Here is a 17,252-nt window from a genome sequence, read left to right on the forward strand (position 1 = left end):
CTGGTTATGTTCCTTTTACACTTTTTATAATATAAAATACAAATTAAATGAATAGACTATACAAGAAAAACCTGTACTTGAAATAATCCCATGTTACATTTGTAATGTCACAAATGAGTAGTATATGCATTCTTTAGTCTATCACCTTTATCTTCATGCCTGATTAGCCCTCCGCAGAAGCAGGGATGCTGGCTAACCCAACCCCTGTGGTACAATCAGGAGGTTGTGCAATTCATTATGTTTTGTACACAATTTGGCTAGAAACCTGAAGATTTATTGATGCAATGTAAAATATTAGGTGGCAGGTAAGAATAGGCCTGTTAATGAATGTGATCAGAACAGCAGCTGGAATGAATTGCAGTGCTTGCAACATCAATGGAATTAATAGACCTTAAAATATTCAGCGAATCAATTAAAAGTCTTCTTCGGGATTCAAAAAATGTGTGTTCATGTGCTTAACTTTAAAATGAGCACCGGGAGGAGAAATGGCCAAACCTTCTGTCGGAAAAGTGTTTAAAGATTCCACAGGCGTCTGACTGTTTCTGGGTCCAACCAGCTTCTGAAGGAAGCCCTCGTGGGCTGAGCGGCAGGAAGCTCAGAACACAGGCTCCAGACTGTGCTTCCAAAAATTAAACAAGAGAAGCATGTGAGAGCAATTGAAATGGGTATCCTGGCCACACTCCCTGAGGTTCTGCAACCTCATTAACCTTTGAGAAGAGCACAGCTTCCTACCAGGATGAAAGAAGAAAAGATGATAGTTTCTTAAGCGTGTTCTTCTCTAATGGTCACCCCAAAGACCTTGAAAAGTTTCAAGCCAGAAGTTTTGGGCTGAAGAGTCTTGTGTAAAAGTCCTTGGGAGGAATTACTTGGACAGCATCATGTACAAGCAATGGAACATAGATATTATCTAGCATTCCCAAAACTAGATTAATTAGCACCCATTCCCCCAACTAACAAACAAATTAAATAGGCTTTTTAAAGCTATGGCTTTATGTCTTTGCCTCCAGGGAAGAGTCAAAGAAAGCACCCATTGTCCTCATAATTGTTTTACAATGCAAAGTTGAAAGTTTCTCTTTAAATTAGTATAAAGTAGAAGCATAAGATAATAAAGCAAGGGAAATTATTTTGTTTAGACTGTGATTGTCTAAAACCGTATTTTAATTTTGGGGCTATATTCATGCCTTATTCCATGGCTAAGTTCAAAAGATATCTACTTGTTCGCGGGTTAACTACCTCTTACATGATTTCTTTCTTTTGTTTTTAATTTCCCTCATAGACTTTATTTATTAAATTTTTAATTTTTTTGGCTGCGCTGTGGGGCTTGTGGGATCTTAGTTTCCCAACCAGGAATTGAACCCAGGCCCTCAGCCGTGAAACTGTGGTGTCCTGAACACTGGACTGCCAGGAAATTCCATCCTACACAATTTCTATGATATTTTTTTTCTTATTGCATCAGTAGGGAGCTGGGCATGGTCAGAAATCGAGCTGTCATAACTTTTGCGAAGATGACTTCAGGATTTCTGAACCTGTAAAACATCCTACTGGTTTCTTAGTGCCCATGGCTCCAAGCTACAATGTTACCCCTAAACCTAAGCAGACAGAATGAAAGCCATCATGTATAGTGCTAAAGCACAAAGCAGAAAACTTGAAAATAGGTAAGAAATAGTTTTGAATTTATTTGAGCGTCAGCACTAGAAGCAAATCGGTCAAACCAGAGGAACATATGACATTAAGTTAGAGAGAGAAGCCTTTGCGGGTGTTTCAAGGAGCTTGGCGGTTGAGGTGCTGGTCCCTTATTATGCCATGTTTTGTGTCTAAATATATGGCTTTCCTTTCCTTTGATTTAGCGATGTCATGGATGCTACACTTACGCTTCACAGTCATGACTATAGACTTTTTATTTGACACAAAAATGGAACAAAGTAAGAAGAAAAAAGAGTATGAAAAAATTCTGAAGTAATAGAGAAAGAGTTGAAGGAAGGGATAGAGAGAGATGAGGGTGTGTGGACACTTCAGATAGAAGGCCTGATGTACAACCAGTAGATAACTAAGTCTTGGAGATGTAACGCACAGCACAGTGACTGCAGACCACAACACCACATTATAAACATCAAACTTAAGAAGGTACTAGATGTGAATTATTCCCACCACAAAACAGAAATGATAATTATTTCATGAGTGGAGGTGTTAGCTAATGCTATAAGGGCAATCATATTGCGATACAGAAATGTATCAAATCAACGTGTTGTACACTTTAAACTCACACAATGTTTATATGTTAAATATATTCCCACTAAGAAAAAAGAAGACCTGTTTCAAATTCACCCAGCTGGGATGAAAGGCAAGAAACAGGAGAATGGGGAGAAGAGGTTGGGGAAATGAGAGTATTTATCTCATGGCCACGAAGGAAAAGTTAGAGACTGTAGCCAGGGTGGTAGAAAACAGTGCTGAGTATCATCATGGTGCTAGTGACAGATTGCAACCTACGATTTATATTTGGGAATCTTTGTAAATCAGATATTGGTGTGTTAAAGAGTGCCTATTTTTTGAACATTTGCCTTGGATGTACCAGTGTTTTTTTTTTTTAATTAATTGATTAATTAATTAATTTTTGGCTGTGTTAGGTCTTCGTTGCTGCGTGCAGGCTTTCTCTAGTTGCGGCGAGAGGGGGCTACTCTTCGTTGTGGTGCACGGCCTTCTCACTCTGGTGGCTTCTCTTGTTGCAGAGCATGGGCTGTAGGAGCAAGGGCTTCAGTAGTTGTGACACATGGGCTCAGTAGTTGTGGCTTGTGGGCTCTAGAGCACAGGCTCAGTAGCTGTGGTACATGGGCTTTGTTGCTCCACAGCATGTGGGATCTTCCTGAACCAGGGCTCAAACCCGTGTCCCCTACACTGGTAGGTGGATTCTTAACCACTGTGCCACTAGGGAAGTCCCTGTACCAGTGTTTTTAGCCACACTGCATTTTCTTTTAAGACAAGCTTAATGCTCTTCTTTGTCATTCAGCACATCTCCTGTCAGAAGTGGATGATTTGCTGACGTTTTAGTACCAGTCTATTTCCTCACTAAAGGCTGAATTAGAGACTTTATGCACAAAATATGGATTTCAAGAAATCTCGCTGTTGGGCTTCCCTGGTGGCGCAGTGGTTGAGAGCCCGCCTGCTGTTGCAGGGGACACGGGTTTGTGTCCCAGTCCGGGAAGATCCCACGTGCCGCAGAGCGGCTGGGTCTGTGAGCCATGGCTGTTGAGCCTGCGCGTCCGGAGCCTGTGCTCCGCAGTGGGAGAGGCCACAACAGTGAGAGGTCCACGTACCACACAAAAAGAAAAAAGAAATCTCCCTGCAGAGGTTAATGTGCTTGAAGGCCAATGAAGTAAGGTGTGTTTTGGAAGAACATAATATAAAGCGTTTTTAAAAATATAGATTTGAGAGATCTTTTGCAAGCCTTATTGTCTAAAATGCAATGCTTAGTTTCTGTGAGATTAATATACCCACAAAAGAAATCATTACTTGTACTTTGACTGAGTTGTTTCTGAAGCTACTGTAACACCCAATCTCTACTGAATACAATAGGCCGGGGCAGCAGTGAAACTATAACTCCGTCTGGTGGGATTATGTTGTTTAAGTAGAAAGCAAGATTCAGGCAAGGTGTTTTGCAACAATGTGTCCTCCAAATAACAGAGTATTTACTGATTCACCAAGAAAAGGCCAGTGTTCAAAAGGGCTGTGGATGTCACAAACAATTAGTGTGTCTATGAAGGATCTTTTGCAATTCCCAGAGAAGACAGGAAAATGTTATATAGAATGTGAAATGTAGGGGTCATTTCAAAAGTAATGGATACCGACACAGAGCTACAAACAATTTTAAGGTTTACACATCACTCAGAGAAATTGGATTAGAGCCAGAGAAAAAGATGTTTTATATTACAGTTTCAAAAAAAAAAATCTTAAGGTCATTTGATACAAGACAGGATAATATCTACCTTCTTTTGAAATGTAATGTACATGAAGGCAAAGTGTTCTATGTCATTTCTGAGGTAAAATGTTACCATTTTGAGCATACTTCTTTCCAAAAGACTTCATACTAACAATAGCCTATACATATTAAAATAGTTTATAAGTGGCATGTAAATAAAGTACCTAAATCCTAGTGTTCAAAAGTCCAACCTTCTGCTGAAAGAATTGCTCATCAGGTATTTCATAGCCTTTGTCTAAATTGTCAAAGAGGAGCAGACCGCCATGTGCTTTTCTTAGAAACACGTTAACCAATTTAGTGCTTTGACTCAGACTTGGGATGATATTTGTGGGCACTGGTTGGGAGAATGGTTGATTCTTTGAGGCAGGGCTCTGGAGGCCATCATGAAAGTTACCTCTATCTCTGTGGGCCTTGTAGTGCTTTGAATGGTGGCCTCCAAAAAGTTATGCTCACATCCTAATTCCTGAAATCTATGGATGTTATCTTATTTGGAAAAAGCATCATTGCAAATGTAAGTCAAGGATCTTGAGATAAAGAGATCATCTTGGATTATGTGGTGTGCCCTAAATCCTTAGGATGTCCTTATGAGAGAAAGGCAGGGGGAGATTTGAGACAGGAGGAAGGACACAGAGGATAAGGCAATGTGAAGACACAGAAGAGATTGGAATGATACGGCCACAGCTACAGGAAGTCGGGAAATGCCAGTGGCCACCAGAAGCTGGAAGAGGTAAGGAAGGGTTCTCCCCAGAGCCTCCTGAGGGAGTGTGGCTTGCTGGATACCTTGATTTTGGACTTTCAGCCTGCAGGACTGTGAGAAAATAATTTTTATTGTTTTAAGCACCAGGTTTGTGGTATAATTTGTTATATATAATGGCCACAGGAAACTAATACGGGAACGTTTAACTCCTATGCTTCCTATATACCAAAATAAAAAGAACAGCGTGCCATGTAGAACATGGTCTAGCTTGCTCATCCTCCATGTCTCATTCTGCACTCACATGAGGTCATAAACACACTGGGAGGTGACAGAAAAGATGGAGCAAATAGTTCTAAATTCCAAACATGTGAGGAAAGAGAGGAACCATTTCTAATGGCATGCTTACCATGATATCTCTCCTTGTTCCTTTTTACTTGCCTCCTGTCCACCATTTTGGCCTTGGGAAGAGGAGGGCAGGTGAGACACAGGAAGAGGAAAGCATTAACAGGAAGCAAGAAATAAGCTGAAAATAGTAAAGACTCTTCTCTGACAAGAAAGTACAATTATGGTAAATAGATGAAGAAACTGAAAAATAAATACACAAACAAAGAAAACAGATACAAATCTAGGATAGGTATAAATAAACAATGAGAAAGTAATGTGACTTTTTTTCACAACCTTAACATTTGATGAAGTAGGTAGATTATACAATCAAATTAGGAGACAAAATATTTCTATGTCTTTTGCCAAAGCTGCTGAAAAAAGAAACACAACAGTGTGCATAACATCATTTAATTTTAAACAGTTTTTTTTTTTGTTGGTCTTGAACAGCCTGGAGTATATTGTTTTGGCCCTTATTGAAGTCAGAGACTTTGTTCTTGGTCCCTAGTTTCTGTTCTCTCTCTCTCTCTCTCTTTTGCCATACTTTTTAGGTGGGGTTCCTCAAGTTTCCCTTAAAGGGGATAAGTCTTCTTGATCTTATTTCTAGATCTCCTCAGTCAATTCAATTTAGGATGTTAGTTCAACAAATTAACTTGTCCCTTCACTAGTGTATTTTAGCTTTGGGCCCCTTGGATTTAAGTAGGTTACATATTGATGTTTTATTAGGAAACTTTGACTTCATAAAATAGCAGCCCTGTCCTCTAAAGTCTAAAGTAATGGAGGTTCCTCTCAGTGAAAAGAAATATATATCTAGACAACCCTGCATGCTCACTCAAGCTGGCTTATATCCAGGTGCCGTGAGGGGACTGGGAACATCTGAGGATGCATCTAGATATTTGCTCAGACTGCAGCTACTGGTGAGGAAACTCTTGTCTTCTTTGGGTTAAGAAGAAGAAGGCAGTGCTCTCAAAGTGAAGATAGATTCAATTTGCTTCAATTCAAACAGTTGTAGGAATAATTTGCTGAGTCGGCACATTGCAAATGGCTTTGTGGAATGCTCTCATGGGGACCACAGTTGCTCCAGAAGACGTCTGCTCAAACTGCTCAACTGCCATGGCCTAAATCTGGATCTTCAGGTCTTCCTGATCTATCCACCATTTTTCTTTCCTTCACTAGGTCCCTCTGCACACATTCTACTTTAACTAAGCCTAGCCAATTAACAGTGATGTCATGCTCCTGGGATTTTGTCAGAGACACCTTTCCCTTCATCCATGCCTCATTGAGATCCTAGTCATTTCAAGGTCATGCCTAATCCAAACCTCCCAAACATAGCTACATACTTCCTCCTCAGCAGTCAAGCATGTCACACTGCTGGAACCTCTATCCTGGCCCTTCTCTCATCTGTCCTGATTCACAACTGATGCTATTTCTGACTCTCTCCTACTAAACGGTGACTTCCTGGGGACTTGAGTCTTACTCTTCTTTGTATAACTCACAGTAACTGACAGGGGACTTTTTCTCTTGTATCTGTTCAATAAATATTATTTAATGAATTTAAAAATTCATAAGGAGCTTCTAGAGAAAAATGTGATTTGGACAGTTATAAATAATTTTAATCTCTCAGAGTTGCTGGAGAGCCCTGAAGGAACAATTGCCTGGAATACCCAGAAATCAAGTAAATGTTTGAAAATTAAGAAAGCAATTTATTGTGCATAAGTATACAGACAAAAATGTTGGAATTAGCTCAGAATTTGCCTTGTGCAATTTACTATAGATGGTAAAACCAAAGATCATTGTTGCCAAACTCAATCGTTTGGAGTGTCTTGCTTGGGTTGTGGCAACAGTCTCCTAGCTGGTCTCCATCCTGCATGGTGTCTCCTTCAAGCCACAGTCTTCACACAGGAATATTTAGAAAATAAAAAGGTGACCTTGCCTTGATCCTGCTGTCGGGATGATGTCCAGATGCTGTGGCCTGGCATGTAAGGCCTCTATGACCCTCCCTTGCTTGCCTTTCCAGTGATGTCTCTGTAGATCGTTCACACTCTCCTTTCAGATTCATTGCTTCTTTTCTGATTCCATGCTCTCTCAGGCCTCTGTTTCTCGGGGGATTTTTTTCCCCTGACTTTTCTCCTTCTTCTCATCTTCAAAATAATTCCTTCTTATCCTTTCAACTTAGTTGAAACAAATTTTTCAGACTGAGTGTGCTCCATGTGCAAATGCTATCATAGCACCTTCTAGGACAGCGCTCTGTCCTACACTCTTTCCTAGTACTTGATGTCTTTTGTTTTTTTCCCTATAGAGGGCCAGGATTGCATCTTATAAGTCTGGAGCCTTGGGAATCCTTAGTGCAGAGGAGCTGTTTTAGGCAATGATACAGATAAGTTTCCCCAGAAAGAACACATAGACTAAAGGGCATCAGGCTGAGAAAGGAGACCCAAGGAAGACCAGCTTTCACAGGGTCTGCAGAAGAAAAGTACCCACCAACGGAGACTAAAAAGGAAGAGGAGAGTCAGAGAAGAACCAGGTTTGGAATCCAAGGGATGAAAAAGCTTCACATTGAAAAAAGGTTCAGCTGTGTGAAATATTGTAAAGAGATCAAATTAAGTAAACACTGAAAGGTACTCATTGCATTTAGTGCTTCGGAGCTCATTGGTGGCCTCCACAGTAGACCACAGGTCTTTTTCAAGGAATTAGAATGCACACAAACACTCTCTCACACCCAGATACATAACATGTGGTTTGGTTTAAGCCTTTGGGATGCCTAGGTTGGTATATTTACTATACTTTTGTCATGAGGGACATAGTCCAGGCTTGAAGCACAAAGAGATATTCGGTAAAAGTTGAAGGAGGATATATTTCTGTGCTTTGGATATGATTTTAATCCCAACTCCTGTTGTATAGTATAATCTTATATACTTCATCAGATTCTCCAAACCTCACCTGCTTTCCAGGCCCTCAGCTGCTAATGAGACTGATTGGTTCTGTGTGGGCCTGTCCAGTTTTGCCACCTGAGGCTGGCCAGCTGTACCCCTGGGGTCTCTGGCTCCTCAGCCGTATCCAGGCTTGGATGCAGCAGGTCACTGCATCACTGGGATGGGCTTTTTCAGCAGCCATTGAGGGAGTTGGGTGACCTGACTTGGAATTTGGGGAAGGAACTCCCTGTGTGGTGAAGCTGGGAGACTGAAGATGGGAAGGAGCTGAATAGAAAGATTTACTCTCCTTCCTCCTTGAAGGGACTGCTTTGAGTAGCTTCTCTGCACAGCCCATCTGGAGACATCCCAGGTGGCTGAGTAGTTGCACCTGCTGAGCCACCAGCTGTGTGTATTTGTCGCTTTGGTAAAGCGGTGGTCAGTGCAGTGACACGCTGTGGCTTCCCAAACCTGCCCTGTCACATTCCCCTTTCATTAACTCTCACTGCCTCTGGACTCCACTTTTCAAATAAAGCACCCCTGTCCAGGTTCTGTTTCCAGGCTGAGACATTTATCTCCCATGTCACTAAGGATGCTGGTGATTGTGGCAATACCAACAGCAAAGCCCAGACTTTTCTAGTCAAGAACTGACCTGTCCTTTTCTTCCCAACCTCATGGCAATTGATAGAGCAAGGATGTCATGTGATTTGAATGACGTGAATAATTGGTCAGGGTTCATTTTGACTGATATCCTGCCTATTTTGCAAAATTTAGAAAATTGGATTGAATAAAGAAATTATTGTTTATTTGGGGGACGAGAATGCAAGATCCACATGCCAGCTCATCACTACAGCACCAGGCTCTGACTTACTCTTCTTGGCTGCATATAGCAGGAGAATAGGACCATTCAAACACCAGGAAGAAGATGATTTTATTAAAACTCCACCAATCTACTGAGTCTTCCATCAGTTGGGCTCCATCTGCACAGATGTGAAATTGTATTCTGTTGAAACAAGAGTCCTTTAGGTTAAAAGTAATAAATATTATCTTACTTAATTGAGAGGTTTTTAGGATTGTTTCATAGGCTTTTGGCAACCCACCCTCTCCTCCCAAGAGCAAGAGTGAATGCAGATATCCTGGAGGAGAAGGAATAAATTAAGTGCTGGAATCTAGAGTGGATCCCTTAGCAGCTGGACAAGAGCTGAGAGAGTGGGTGGGGATTCTGAAGAGGAATTGAGGGGAGAAAGTAAAACCAGTAAGTGCCAAATTCTATTTCTAGGAGTTTGGTTATGAAAGTTAGGATACATAGGATGGTTGCTTGAGGGAGAAGCTTTCATCCTTTTGTATTTTACTTTTTCAATATTGGGTTTACTTTGTCTATTTACATACTGAAGGGAAGGAACCATCCATTGAATTAGAGTGTTGCCACAAAGAGAAAATATTTCCCTTGTTATCCAGATGACTCTTGGGATCTCATGTGAGTTCTGAAATTTTATGGTCATTTTGCCTGGGCCTCGGTGTCCCTGATTTGTAAAATGAGGACACTGCACTAGGTGGTCTCCATGGTTGTTGGGACAGATGGAAGTTTCATGTGCATTCATTTGGCTGTGTAAGGCTGTGTTATGGGACCTGTATTGACTTATTTTCAAGTCCCTCGCTCTTTCTTCCATCTCTGAATCTCACGGCAGAAATATGTAGTATATCACTGACCACGCTTATTCTAATGGCAAGGTTACCATTCTGAACACTGTATGTGAGGGAAACATTAGGGTGGGATAGTAACAAAAAATTAAAAGTAACAAAAGAATACTTTGAGAGATTGGTTGCACATACTCTAAAGTACTGATGTGCCCAAGGAAGATGATGGAAGTAAAGATAAGTAGAGGTTAGGCCAGCTGTAGACAGAGGGGGGATGGGAGAGAGGGAGAGAAAACTAATGACTTTACCATTGAAAGAAACATCAGGAGCCCCATGTTCTCTTCCTAGTTGGGCAAAGCTTTACTAACTCTTAGCCCTACCAGCCCTCTCTAAAATTAAAACTATCACACCTCCCTTTTGTCTCTCTGCAGCTTGGTGGGAAAGATATGCACAGCCTGTCTTACAAGTTTTTCTTGGTTCTTCTTGTTCATTGTCCCAAACAGTTTCTGTGACTGTTAGCTGATTGATTCTGCAATGCCTGGGGACACAAGTGAGATAGCCTCTTAAATAGGAGAAAAGCACCTATAATTTGGGTGAGTGGGGGTGGTAGGCCTACTAACTTGATTCTACTTTCTGAGAACCTACAATCTATCAAGGACTGTGCCCCGAGCTCGTGCACAGCAGTGAACAAGACCACTGGGGTCCATGGAGCCTCCATCCTGGATCAGGCTTTCTCATGGGGACATGATCATGTATTCTGTATAATGTTAAATAATTATTTCTCATTTTTTCATAGATGATTTAGAAGAATGATGAAGACTTTATTCATTCAATGAACAAAATTTGTTGAACACCTACTGTGTATCAGTGAACTTTCAAGATGTTAGGGATAAAATACAGAACAAGGCAGAGCTCTGTTCTGCCTCTTCGGAGCTCGTGCTTGAGTGTGGAAAACAGAGATTGAGCATATAATTATATGTGGAGTGGTAAGTGTTATGAAGAAATAAAGAAGATTGAGAGGCCCACACAGGCAAGTATAAATGGAAGGTCAGAGAGCAGTTGCTGAAGAGGTCATATTCAAGAAGCTTAGAGCTCATTCTCAATTATCTGAGTTTGGAAAATGTAATGCATAGTAAAATTTTAATCTCTCATTTGACTTCCTACTCTTAGCTAGTATGACTATGAGTCATCTCTGTAATCAATTGCTGCTTATTAGGGAGCTACATCCTCATTTAAAAGTTAATATAAGCAAAACATTATTACAAAGGTAATTTTGGTACAAATAAATAAATAAAGGGTTCTAAAGACAAATACTATTTAAAAATTAACTGCTGTGTTCAGTTATCTGTGCCACTTTTTCTGAATATGGATAGTTGAGAACTGACTGTAAAATACTATTTCTAGCAGTCAATTGATCTCTTCTATAGATCAATTTTAATTTTATTATTTGTGCTTCATTCTTAAAGAGAGTTAATGTTTCCCAATTTACTTTGTTGTGTTTCAAATTAATCATATGCTATGACACTCTATGAAATCATTTCTGAAATTCTAGCTTGAGATACTAATGACTTACTTGCTGTGACCATTAGCAGACTGATGCTGCTAGGGACAGATAGACAATCAGGTAGCCTTTCAAATGGAAGAAAATACCTATGATTTGGGTAAATGGAAGAGGCTGGACTACTAGCTTCATTAAGACCTGATGCTTTGGCCTTCTGACTAAAATCTGGAACAAGACAAAGATGCCTACTCTTACCACATCAATTCAACATAGTATTGGAAGTCCTAGCCACAGCAATCAGGCAAGAAAAAGAAATAAAAGATATCCAACTTGGAAGGGGAGAGGTAAAATTGTCATTACATGCAGATCACTAAAGGCTCCACACAAAAACTACAAATCTAATAAATGAATTCAGCAAAGTAGCAGGATACATGGTTAACATTCAGAAATCGGTTGCATTTCTTTACAATAACAATGAAATATCAGAAAGAGAATGTAAAACAACAACAACAAAAATACCTTTTAACAATGCACCGAAAAAAAAAAACAAACCTGGGAATAAACCTGATCAAGGAGGTGAAAGACTTATATGCTGAGAAACATTATAAAAGGAAATAAGAGGATTCAAAGAAATGGAAAGATGTCCCATGCTCTTGGATTGGAAGAATTAATATTGTTAAAATGGCAGTACTACCTAAAGCAATCTACAGATTTAATGTGATCCCTATTAAATTACCAATGACATTATTCACAGAACTAGAATAAATAACCCAAAAACTTATACGGAACCATAGGACCAGAATTGCCAAAACAATCCGAGGATCAAAAACAAAGCAGGAGGTATAACACTCCCAGACTTCAGACAATACTACAAAGCTACAGTAATCAAAACAGTGTTGTACTGGTACAAAAACAGACATATGGATCAATGGAAGAGAATAGAGAGCCCAGAAATAAATCAACAAAGGAGGGAAGAATATAAAATGGGAAAAAGACAGTCTCTTCAACAAGTGCTGCTGGGAAAGGTGGACAGCTGCATGTAAATCAATGAAGTTAGAACACACCCTCACACCATGCACAAAAATAAACTCAAAATGGTTAAAGACTAAACATGAGACATGACACCATAAAACTCCTAGAAAAGAGCAAAGGCAAAATATTCTCTGGCATAAACCATACCAATCGTTTCTTAGGTCAGTCTTCCAAGGCAATAGAAATAAAAACAAAAATAAACAAGTGGAATCTAATCAAACTTACAAGCTTTTTGACAGCAAAGGAAACCATTAAAGAAAAAAAAATGAAAAGACAAGCTACAGAATGGGAGAAAATATTTGCAGATGATGTGGCTGACAAGAGCTTAACCTCCAAAATATATAAACAGCTTATACAACTCAACAACAACGAAACAAATGACCCAATCAAAAAATGGGCAGAAGGCCTTAATAGACATTTCTCCAAAGAAGACATACAGATAGCCAGTATGCACATGAAAAGATGCTCAACATCACTAATTATTAGAGAAATGCAAATCAAAACTACAGTGAGGTCACCTCACACCAGTCAGAATGGCCATCATCAAAATATCTACAAACGATAAAGACTGGGAGGGTGTGGAGAAAAGGGAACCCTCCTACACTGGTGGTGGGAATGTAAATTGGTACAGCCACTATGGAAACCAGTATGGAGGTTCCTTAAAAAACTAAAAATAGTGGATGGACCTAGAGTCTGTCATACAGAGTGAAGTAAGTCAGAAAAAGAAAAACAAATACAGTATGTTAACACATATATATGGAATCTAAAAAAAAAAAAAAAGGTTCTGAAGAACCTAGGGGCAGGACAGGAATAAAGACACAGATGTAGAGAATGGACTTGAGGACACGGGGAGGGGGAAGGGTAAGCTGGGACAAAGTGAGAAAGTGGCATGGACATATATACATTACCAAATGTAAATAGATAGCTAGTGGGAAGCAGCCACATAGCACAGGGAGATCAGCTTGGTGCTTTATGAGCACCTAGAGTGGTGGGATAGGAAGGGTGGGAGGGAGATGCAAGAAGGAGGAGATATGGGGATATATGTATATGTATAGCTGATTCATTTTGTTATACAGCAGAAACTAACACACCATTGTAAAGCAATTATACTCCAATAAAGATGTTTAAAAAAAAAAACAACTAAAAATAGAATTACCATATGATCCAGCAATCCCACTCCTGGGCATATATCTGGACATAATAATTCAAAAAGATACATGTACCCCTATGTTCATAGCAGTACTATTCACCATAGCTAAAACATGGAAACAACCTAAATGTCCATCGACAGATGAATGGGTAAAGATGTGGTACATATATACAATGGAATACTACTCAGCCATGTAAAAGAACAAAATAATGCCATTTGCAGCAACTAGAGATTATCGTACTAAGTGAAGTAAGTCAGAAAGAGAAAGAAAAATATCATATGATATCACTTATTTGTGGAATCTAAAATATGGCACAAATGAACCTATCTACAAAACAGAAACAGACTCACAGACATAAAGAACAGATTTGTGGTTACCAAGGGAGAGGAGGTGACAGAGAGGGATGGACTGGGAATTTGGGGTTTGTAGATGCAAACTATTAGATTTAGAATGAATAAACACCAAGGTCCTACTGTATAACATAGGGAACTATAACCAGTCTCCTGGGATAAACCATAATGGAAAAGAATGTTAAAAAAAGAATGTATATATGTGTAAAACTAATTCACTTTGCTGTACAGCAGAGATTGGCACAACATTGTAAATCAACTATACTTTTTATTTTTAATAGATCTTTTTTTGAAGTATAATTGCTTTACAATACCGTGTTAGTTTCTGTTGTACACTAAAGCGAATCAATCATATGCATACATATATCCCCATATCCCCTCCCTCTTGAGCCTCCCTCCCATCCTCCCTATCCTACTCTTCTAGGTCATCGCAAAGCACTGAGCTGATCTCCCTGTGCTATGCTCCTACTTCCCACTGGCTAGCTATTTTACATTCAGTAGTATACATATGTTGTTGCTACTCTTACATCGCCCTAGCCTCCCCCTCCCACCCTGTGTCCTCAAGTCCATTCTCTATGTCTACGTCTTTATTCCCGCCCTGCAACTAGGTTCATCGGTACCACTTTTCTTTTCTTTCTTTTTTTTTTTTTACATTCCATATATAGGCGTTAGTGTATGGCATTTGGTTTTTTTTAAAATGATTTTAAAAATTTTTTATTGCAGTATAGTTGATTTACAATGTTGTGTTAGTTTCAGGTGTACAGCAAAGTGAATCAGTTTTACATATACATATATCCACTCTTTTTTAGATTCTTTTCTCATATAGGCCATTACAGAGTATTGAGTAGTGTTCCCTGTGCTCTACTGCAGGTCCTTATTAGTTATCTATTTTATATATAGTAGTCTGTATATGTCAATCCCAATCTCCCAGTTTATCCTTCCCCCCTTTACCGCCTGGTAATCATAAGTTTGTTTTATTTTTTTTAACGTCTTTCTTGGAATATAATTGATTTACAATGTTGTGTTAGTTTCTGCTGTGTAACAATGTGAATCAGTTATATGTTTACATATATCCCCATATCCCCTCCCTTTTGTGTTTCCCGTCCCCTAGGTGGTCACAAAGCACCAAGTTGATCTCCCCATGAGATGCAGCTTCTTCCCACCAGCTATCTTACATTTGGTAGTGTATATATGTCAATGCTACTCTCTCACTTTGTCCCAGCTTACCCTTCCTGCTCCCTGTGTCCTCAAATTCATTCTCTATGTCTGTGTCTTTATTCCTGTCCTGCCCCTAGGTTCATCAGAACCTTTTTTTTTTGTTTTTAAGATTCCATATATATGCATTAGCAATATGGTATTTGTTTTTCTCTTTCTGACTTCCTTCACTCTGTATGACAGACTCTAGGTCAATCCACCTCACTACAAATAACTCAATTTCATTTCTTTTTATGGCTGAGTAATATTCAATTGTATATATTTGCCATATCTTCTTTATCCATTCATCTGTTATGGGCATTTAGGTTGGTTCCATGTCCTGGCTATTGTAAATAGTGCTGCAATGAACACTGTGGTTCATGTCTCTTTATGAATTGTTTTCTCAGGGTATATGCCCAGTAGTGGGATTGCTTGGTCATATGGTAGTTCTATTTTTAGTTTTTTTAGGACCCTCAATACTGTTTTCTGTGGTGGTTGTATCTATTTACATTCCCATCAACAGTGCAGGAAGGTTCCTTTTTCACCACTCCCTTGCCAGCATTTATTGTTTCTAGCTTTTTTGATAATGGTCATTCTGACCGGTGTGAGGTGATAGTTTTGATTTGCATTTCTCTAATAATTAGTGATGTTGAGCATCTTTTCATGTGCCTCTTGGCCAGCTGTATGTCTTCCTTGCTGAAATGTCTCTTTAGGTCTTCTGCCCATTTTTTATTTGGATTGTTTTTTTTTTTTTTTGATATTGAGCATTATGAGCTTTTTGTATATTTTGGAGATTAATCCTTTGTCCATCATTTCAATTGTAAATATTTTCTCCCATTCTGAGATTGTCTTTTCATCTTGCTTATGGTTTCCTTTGTTGTGCAAAAGCTTTTAAGTTTAATTAAGTCCCATTTGTTTATTTTTGTTTTTATTTCAATTACTCTAGGAGGTGGGTCAAAAATGATCTTGCTGTGGTTTATGTCAAAGAGTGTTCTTCCTATGTTTTCCTCTAAGAGTTTGATAGTGTCTGGCCTTACATTTAGGTCTTTAATCCATTTTGAGTTTATTTTTGTGTATGGTGTTAAGTAGTGTTCTAATTTCATTCTTTTACATGTAGCTGTCCAGTTTTCCCATCACCACTTATTGAAGAGGCTGTCTTTTCTCCACTGTATATTCTTGCCTCCTTTATCAAAGATAAGGTGACCATATGTGCATGGGTTTATCTCTGGGCATTCTATCGTACACCATTGATCTATATTTCTGTTTTTTGCCAGTACCATACTGTCTTGATTACTGTAGACTGTGGTATAGTTGGAATTTGGGGAGTCTGATTCCTCCAGCTCCATTTTTCTTTCTCAAGATTGCTGTGGCTATTTGGGGTCTTTTGTGTTTCCATATAAATTGTAAAAATTTTTTTTCTAATTCTGTGAAGAGTACCATTGGTAGTTTGATAGGGATTGCATTGAATCTGTAGATTGCTTTGGGTAGTATAGTCATTTTCACAATGTTGATTCTTCCCATCTAAGATCATGGTGTACCTCTCCATCTCTTTGTGTTGTCTTTGATTTCTTTTATGAATGTCTTATAGTTTTCTGAGTACAGGACTTTTAACTCTTTAGGTAGGTTTATTCCTAGGTATTTTATTCTTTTAGTTGTGATGGTAAATGGGATCGTTTCCTTAAATTCTCTTTCTGATTTTTCAGTGTTGGTGTAGAGGAATGCCAGAGATTTCTGTGCATTAATTTTGAATCCTGCAAACTTACCAAATTCATTGATTAGTTCTGTAGTTTTCTGGTGGCATCTTTAGGATTCTCTATGTATAGTATCATGTCATCTGCAAACTGTGACAGTTTTACTTCTTCTTTTCCAATTTGGATTCCTTTTATTTCTTTTTCTTCTCTGATTGCGGTGGCTAGGACTTCCATAACCAAGTTGAATAAGTGGTGAGAGTGTACATCCTTGTGTTTTTCCTGATCTCAGTGGAAATGCTTTCAGTTTCTCACCATTGAGTATGATGTTTGCTGTGGGTTTGTCATATATGACCTTCATTATGTTGAGGTAGTTTCCCTCTATGCCCATTTTCTGGAGAGATTTTATCATAAATGGGTGTTGAATTTTGTCAAAAGCTTTTCCTGCATCTACTGAGATGATCATATAGTTTTTATTCCTTAATTTGTTAATATGGTGTATCACATTGATTGATTTGCATATATTGAAGAATCCTTGCATCCCTGGGATAAATCCCACTTGATCATGATCCTTTTAATGTGTTGTTGGATTCTTTTGGCTAGTATTTTGTTCAGGATTTTTGCATTTGTGTTCATCAGTGATATTGGTCTATAATTTTCTTTTTTTGTGATATCTTTTTTCTGGTTTTGGTATCAGGGTGATGGTGGTTTTGTAGAATGAATTTGGGAGTGTTTCTC

The sequence above is a fragment of the Delphinapterus leucas genome, chromosome 17, assembly GCF_059928025.1.
Source record: "Delphinapterus leucas isolate spDelLeu-1000000601 "Yukka" chromosome 17, BTC_Dleu_Yukka2, whole genome shotgun sequence".
In the NCBI taxonomy this organism is placed as follows: Eukaryota; Metazoa; Chordata; class Mammalia; order Artiodactyla; family Monodontidae; genus Delphinapterus; species Delphinapterus leucas.